Source organism: Hypomesus nipponensis, chromosome 15 (genome assembly GCF_054491055.1).
Source record: "Hypomesus nipponensis isolate SF chromosome 15, ASM5449105v1, whole genome shotgun sequence".
In the NCBI taxonomy this organism is placed as follows: domain Eukaryota; kingdom Metazoa; phylum Chordata; class Actinopteri; order Osmeriformes; family Osmeridae; genus Hypomesus; species Hypomesus nipponensis.
Genome location: NC_140375.1, coordinates 1000431 through 1008483, shown reverse-complemented (window position 1 = coordinate 1008483; position 8053 = coordinate 1000431). Strand labels below are relative to the sequence as shown.

General features: G+C 38.3%; 1 pseudogene; it reads left to right on the top strand.

Moving 5' to 3' along the window:
- Positions 1–5623: 5623 nt before the first annotated feature.
- LOC146256945 (uncharacterized) lies at positions 5624–7395 on the top strand (annotated as a pseudogene).
- The last annotated feature ends 658 nt before the right edge of the window (positions 7396–8053 follow it).

The window sequence follows — 8053 nt, the reverse complement described above, 5'->3', positions numbered from 1 at the left end:
TACAAGAAAAAGACAGCGGTTTAGACGCATGCGCGCTACCATGGGTTTAGACACCACCACCAAGAAAAACCAAGGCCGATGCTAACAAAAGAAATCGCAAAGGTCATTGGTTTTGCATTTGCTCACTATATCCGATCCGATCACCCAATATTGTAATAACAAGGTGTTTCATGATACGATGTTTTAAGTACTGTACACAAACCATAACTCAGAAGATTTATTTATCTCGTTTTATATATATATATATATACACCTGTATATATATCTACAGGTAAAGTTTCAGACAATTTCATAAAAAGTCCTTTGTATGTCTCTTTTTGCCATGAACGCATTGCCATTTAATCAAACACCATACCTTTATGGAAAGCTTAAAGTCTCCCTTAAACTATTCATAAGGAAAAAACATTAAAGACCAAACACAGGAAGCATGACCCTTCTTTAAACCTCTACTGACCAAAACCCAAATTCTTTCATGTGATATTGGTAAAGTGGGACAGCATTACAGTCTATTTAAGTCAGTATTTGTAAAACATTAAATCAATTATAATGTAGTATATAGAATACTATTAAGTATAACACTTAATTTATTTACTCGGAATAAAAACTCAGGCTACTTTAATGCACTCTGCTTATTCAACATTCTCTTGCTCCCTGCCCGTATCTTCACTTTTCTTGTTCCTCATCTTCCTCCCTATCTGTTTTACCGTTCTTTCCTGAAAAAAGCTTTAAACTGTTTTACATTATACTGAAAATAAGTCAATTATAGCCTATCCCAAAGTAGTTACTATTAATGAAAACAATCACTGTCTACATGTAAATTCATAATAAACCCAACAAAAGGAGACATAAACCCCCTTTAAATGACTTGAGTGGCTGTCCCAGTTTACCAGTAACACCCTGTTCCACTTTACATATAGGTTACTGTTAAACTGGGACAAAGACAAAAGGGCTGTCAATAGGAACATGTACAATTATTTTAAATACATTTCAAGATTTCCTGCTAACTTTTACTTCTTACCAAAATATATGTTGTAACTACAAACCCTAAGTTTAACTTTAATAACTTTGCTATTTGCTTCATATTGCAATGTAATTTCACTTGTCATTTATTTTCAAGATCCTGGTGTCGAAAAGAAGCATGCCACTCCCCCAAAACTGACATCACAAACATAGAACCCCACCAGTTTAGTCCTTTACCCTCCAATGAAGAATTTTGTAATGAGGTTTGATCAGTCAAGTATTTACACATGAAGACATAGAATATCATGTCCCACATTAGCCCTTGTCCCACTTTACCTGTAGTCTATATATATATATATATATATATATATATACATATATATATATATACATATATATATATATATATATATTGCTGTAGCAAAGTATATATATATATATATATATATATATACTTTATTAGGATTCCTCTGTCAGGAATTGTGTTTGTTGGTATTCCTATTATTATTAGGGTTTCTCCGGTAGATATTATTATGTTTGTTCCGTGGCAGTCAATGGCAGCACCAAGACCAGTAATGTAAAAAGTTGTGAAATTTTGAATGTTGAAACTGCAGTGCATTAGTAACTACCATACCAAACATGGCCCATGTGAGACACAAGCGCTACAGGCCACGCCCCAATTTTCAAAGTGATGCCATTTGCACGCAAAAGTCAAAAAATCCTAAAACTCATTACAAATGCCTTAGCCTGACATTGTCATACTCATAATTCTAGTCAGAATATGAGTCTAATAACTCTACGTTGGGCTGTGACTATTGGGAATGTTTCAACCGAACTCGTAAAACAGATGCCTCTTCGCACAATTGGATAGACCTACAACCAATCATAGCAACGTAATATGTTGTTTGTTGAAAACAAATTCAACCCAAGCGCTCTTTCGTGACGTTGCTGATTACGTTACTGTTGATCATCTGTCCATCATCGTATAAAGCCTGCCTTGGCAATTTTTTTTCTTTTCAAATTTCATAGTCACAACTGATGGAAGTCGGCGGGGGCTTTGAGCCGCGCTAAGCCAACGCCAGGATGGCATTGAGCGGGTGATAGCATATGCAAGTCGGGGCTACAGGGTTCGGAGAGGAATGATAAAAATGATAGCGCATTTAAATTAGAGCTCCTCGTTCTGAAATGGGCCGTCACAGAGAAGTTCCGCGACTTGCTAATGTATGAAAAATTCACAGTGGTCACGAATCATAACCCTCTCCGGAATTTGGAGACCGCTAACCTCCGTTAAACAGAGGTGGGTGGCCCAGTTAGCAGAACTCAACTTTGAGGTCCACTATAAGCCAGGGAAGTCCAGAACGCACCAGAACGCAGATGTGCAATCCTGCCTACCTGTGACCATCGAATCAGAGTCCGAAGACACTGGTAAAGACTTCCTGGTGATCAGGGAAGACGAAGTGAGAGCTTGTGGCCTGCCTGTAAAGACCAGTTTAAGGAAGCAGGAAAGGTCCAGGTTGTGCATACCGCCCGAATAACCAGAGTTTGTGGTTATAGTTGGGAAGAGGTCTGGGAACTCCAGATGAAGGACCAGGATCTGGGACCCGTACTGGAGTCTGTGAAGATGGGTATGAGGCCTAACAAGCAACAGTTGCAAGGCATGAGCTTGTCACAGCGGAAAGTGTGTGGACAGTGGGAACGTTTGAGAATCCAGCAGGGGATACAGGTCAGAGACCTGCAAGATCCACGTGACGGAGTGAATATCTGTCAGCTGATGGCGCCCACTTTGCTACAGCAACCCATTTATGAGTCTCACCATGACCATGGTGGTCACTTTAGCGTGAAGGGCACTTTGGCCAAGTTGAGGAGGGGCTACTATTGGTCTTCAAGGACGTCCAGGTATGGGTCCAGAAGTGCAAAAGGTGCATCCTAGCTAAAGATGCATTCCCGAAGACACAGGCTTCAATGGTCTGCAGCAATGTTACAGTCCCGTTAGAGGTCCTGGCTATGGACTACACCTTGCTAGAGCCCTCTGCTGGTGGATATGAAAACGACCTAGTCCTCATATATGTTCAAGCGATTTACCGTGGCCGTGCCTACCAAAGACCAGACAGCTCGGACCACAGCCGCCGCTCTAGGTTTTTAAACACTGGTTTGCCTGCTATGGGTGCCCCGCCCAACTTTATAGCGACCAAGGTTGCAATTTTGAGGCTGGCGTCATAAAGGAGTTGTCATATATATGGAATTGCCAAAAGCAGAACAACGCCCTACCATCTGCAGGGAAACGCTCAGTGCGAAAGATTCAATCGCACTATGCACGACATGCTGCGGTCTCTCCCAGCTAACAAGAAGAAAAACTGGAAGGAGCACTTGCCTGAATTGGTGATGGCCTACAATAGCCACGTTCATTCATCTACACGTTACTCTCCATTCTATTTGCTTTTTAGAAGAGACGCGCGACTGCCCAGAGATATTAATAATAATAATAATAATAATACATATTATTTATATAGTGCTTTTCAAAATACTCACTTTAGTCACTTTACATGGTTAAAATAAACATAAAACAAGTACATCATATAAAATCACAGCATTTTTACACATTAAAAGTAGATCTATAAAGGTACTTTTTAACTAATGATTTAAAAGTTGACAGGTTGGTGCACTCTCTGAGGGGTTTGGGGAGTGAGTTCCAAAGGGAGGGAGCGGCGATGGAAAAACTCTGTCACGTCAGACTCACTTTAGTCACTGTACATGGTTAAAATAAACATAAAACAAGTACATCATATAAAAATATAGCTACAAGCAGCTATGTGGTGGCCAAGCAGGTCAGATGACCCAGAATAAACTTTCGACATCTAGTGACTGCGGTGTACCTGGCTTCTTTTGCAGTGGCTTACAGTCTTGCTAAACAGAGAATCAGACACATGACAAGATTGTCAGCTTTGGCTGGATTCGAATATCTGACTTTGACGATTCCAGGACACCAATTTATGCGAGTGAGCTATTCTCAGTGCTGGAAATGACAGATTTCAGTTACTGGGTAAAAATATTAGCAGTATTTCCTGTGGCCGGAAAATTCCATAACTGCTTTAAGTGCTTTTCAGGTCTTGAATAGTGTTTTACAATGTTTTGCATGTAACTTCTGGCTGAATGGTTTTCTTGTTGTTTTAACTGTTATAACATGTTTCTGTGGCTGTTTATACATGGTAAAGGTGTTTTGTGAAGGTATTGAGCCATTAGATTCCGTTTTCGAGACTTTCATTCCTTTACTGCTTTAAAGTGATTTTCAGCTGTTAAATTGAGTTTTCAATGCTCATACAATGTTTTGCATGTAACTTCTGGCTGAATGGTTTTCCTGTTGTTTTAACAGTTATAAAATGTTTCTGTGGCTGTTTATACATGGTAAAGGTGTTTTGTGAAGGTATTTAGCCATTAGATTCTGTTTTTGAGACTTTCATTCCTTTACTGCTTTAAAGTGCTTTTCAGGTCTTGAATAATGTTTTATAATGTTTTCCATGTAACTTCTGGCTGAATGGTTTTGTTGTTGTTTTAACTGATATAACATTTTCTGGGGCTGTTTATACATGGTAAAGGTGTTTTGTGAAGGTATTGAGTCATTAGATTTTGTTTCTGAGACTTTCATTCCTTTAGTGCTTTAAAGTGTTTTTCAGGTCTTAAAGAGTGTTTTACAATGTTTTGCATGTAACTTCTTGCTGAATGGTTTTCTTGTTGTTTTAACTGTTATAACATGTTTCTGTGGCTGTTTATACATGGTAAAGGTGTTTTTGAAGGTATTGAGCCATTAGATTCCGTTTTCGAGACTTTCATTCCTCTACTGCTTTAAAGTGATTTTCAGCTCTTGAATAGCGTTTTCAAAGCTCATACAATGTTTTGCATGTAACTTCTGGCTGAATGGTTTTCCTGTTGTTTTAACTGTTATAACATGTTTCTGTGGCTGTTTATACGTGGTAAAGGTGTTTTGTGAAGGTATTTAGCCATTAGACTATGTTTTTGAGACTTTCATTCATTTACTGCTTTAAAGTGCTTTTCAGGTCTTGAATAATGTTTTACAATGTTTTCCATGTAACTTCTGGCTGAATGGTTTTCTTGTTGTTTTAACTGATATAAATTTTTTCTGGGGCTGTTTATACAGGGTAAAGGTGTTTTGTGAAGGTATTGAGTCATTAGATTTTGTTTTTGAGACTTTCATTCCTTTAGTGCTTTAAAGTGTTTTTCAGGTCTTAGTGTTTTACATTGTTTTGCATATAACTTCTTGCTGAATGGTTCTCTTGTTGTTTTAACAGATATAACATGTTTCTGGGGCTGTTTATACATGGTAAAGGTGTTTGTGAAGGTATTGAGTCATTAGATTCCGTTTTTGAGACTTTCATTCCTTTACAGCTTTAAAGTGCTTTTTAGGTCTTAAATTGTGTTTTACAATGTTTTGCATGTTACCTCTGGCTGAATGGTTTCTTTGTTGTTTTAACTGTTATAACATGTTTCTGTGGCTGTTTGTACATGGTAAAGGTGCTCTCAAAGTGGAAGTGTGTGCTCCTCACCAGCTCTGTCAATCTCATCCTGTGACACACTTATACTTTCAACTCCATCTACTTCAACACACTCTCAATCTTCAACCAGTTTTTCTCCTGAGTCGTCCTCAAGCATGAAGTCATCTGCATGGCCTGCTGTTTACACTGTGCCTCGTTTCACATATGACTCAGAGCTCAAACTGGAACAATGTAATGCAGCTTTCAAAACACAGGGCACTTTTCTCAGTCCTGACCCGTAACTGAAAATCTAAATTTTAGATGGACTTGCCGAAGAAATTGATAAGTACAAAGTCTACCCTTCTGATGCAGAATATGATCAGGTAGCTGCAGCACTCGTTCAAAAGCATCCTTGCTTGAGAGAGGTTCTATAACTGGATACAGTGGATGGAAAGCCAGTTTAAAGTATAAACTTCGCAACTATAGAACAAAATTGAGAAATCTTGGCTGCAAAGAAGTTGCTATAAATTCAGTCAAGCACAAGCCAGGTGGTATATCCAGTCCTGCATACAATGTAAAAAAAAACACGCAAAGCAGAGGTGAATTACTGCCCTCCCCATCCACAAGGAGAAACGGAAGAAACTCTTGAGGCAGTCAGAAAAACACTTCTGAATGAAGTAAAAAAGAACAATGAGAAAAATGTTAGAATGCTGATGGACAAGAGTTTTTCAATTAGGAGACACAAGGTGATCAAGGAGCCATTTATTGCAGCCTTCAAAACCAGGTGGCCTGCTCTTTTCAGAACAGAAGAGGTAAGGTTTCATTTAAATTATTGTTTGCTGTTAGACTATATTGGGTGTTGTAACAAATACATTGTCATGTGTTTGTAGGTTTGTGCAGAATTTGAGAGAATTACGACTATCCCATTGGTGTCAACATTCTTTTCCAAGCTGGAAGGATACTCTGGAAAACTGATGAAGATGTTTGCAAACCGAGGAGGAGTCCTTGGACAAAGACTTAAAAACTTCTTGGTGCCCACTACACGGGTATGAAAAACTGCACTCAACAAAACCTTGTATAAAAACAACCCACAGCTTTAATAAGATAAGATAAGGTTTATTACCATGATACAATAAATACAAAGTATCACTGTAACCTGACAGATGTTACATATAACATTTTGTTTATCGTATTGAAAGAGATTTGCTTTTCCACTATTGGACCAAACCATTCTCTTTGTTTAACTGTTCCATTCTGTCCTGATCTTGCCCAGCTGGTATGGATAGGATTTATATAAGGTTTAATAATGCTTGGCAACATTGGCAAAGCGGCTAATGTTTGTTAGAAGTACATATTGACTGCTTGCCTGTATTACCCTTAAGGAAATAATCAGGCAAAGTAATAATAGATGAATGCAGCTATTTGCATCTTTAGACTGATGACATTGAAGTGAAGAGAGCATGCATAATCAAATCTCTCTGTGCATACCTGAACGAAGACCCTAGCAGTCTGATTGGGGAGTATATGGTGAGTATGTGCTTTTAAAAATGTTGCTGTATTTTTAAGGATTCTAAATGTTTTGTTGAAGCTAATACACATGAGTACTGTATTCTTTAAAAAATATCCCCTCTAGGATACAGTCGTTGCCAGCACTGAGGAGGCGATCCAGAAGACTGATGGGAATTTATGTCATAAGACTTGAAGGTGCAGACATGGAAGACAGCCCAGCAGATCTTGGAGTGGTGTTAGAGGGTCAAAAGGTTCTTCAGGACCTCATCAGTGTCCCATAAGCAACAGCCATGTTGCTGGACTGAACCTGAGCTACCCTTCTGAGCTCAGGTACACATTCGAAGTCCTTCAAAAAATCATTCTGGAGCTAGATGGCAACAAGTTGTCCAATAAAGTGCAAACACTGAAGACCAAGCTAATCTCTGATGTGTTTGAGTAAGGAGTCTAAGGACTGTTCCTAGAATTCCAAAATGAAAAAAAAAAAAGCTATATTTTGATTTTCTATTGCAGGTTACACAGGTTGCAGGGGAGGGGAGGGGAGGGGAGGGAAAGACAGTAGATGTAGGTGTCTCCCCAACAAACAAACCCCAAACCCCCCAGTAGTTATCATCCCTTGCAGTACACCATCTCAGCACCAGACCCACGCTGCGCACCAGCATGGTGACCTTGTTGTTTTATCACTGTTCAAAATTGTTGAACTTAGTTGCAAACTGCCTATTTGGTGCTCATGCATCTGTTATTTTCTGTGAAATATGTCTAGTACATTTGAGAAGTTATGTCAATTGATAATTTAGACACATTGCCTTTGGTTGCATGGAGGATTATTTTAGTTTTTATCATTATTGCATTGTGTAAATTTGTATTAAAAAAAAAATAATCTTGTATTTCTTTTACCCAGTTATAGAGTTTTGCAGAAGTATTTTGACTTTTTTTGAAAAATGTGTAAAAGTAATTTTTGCTGATTATATATTTATATATCTGTAATATTTGCACAAGTTTAAAGACTTGGATGTAAGGACTGAGCAGGCTGTTTAAAACTGTTTATTGCAACTGTTTAACAAATACAGTTTGATAATGTGTTACATATGTTGTCTTTT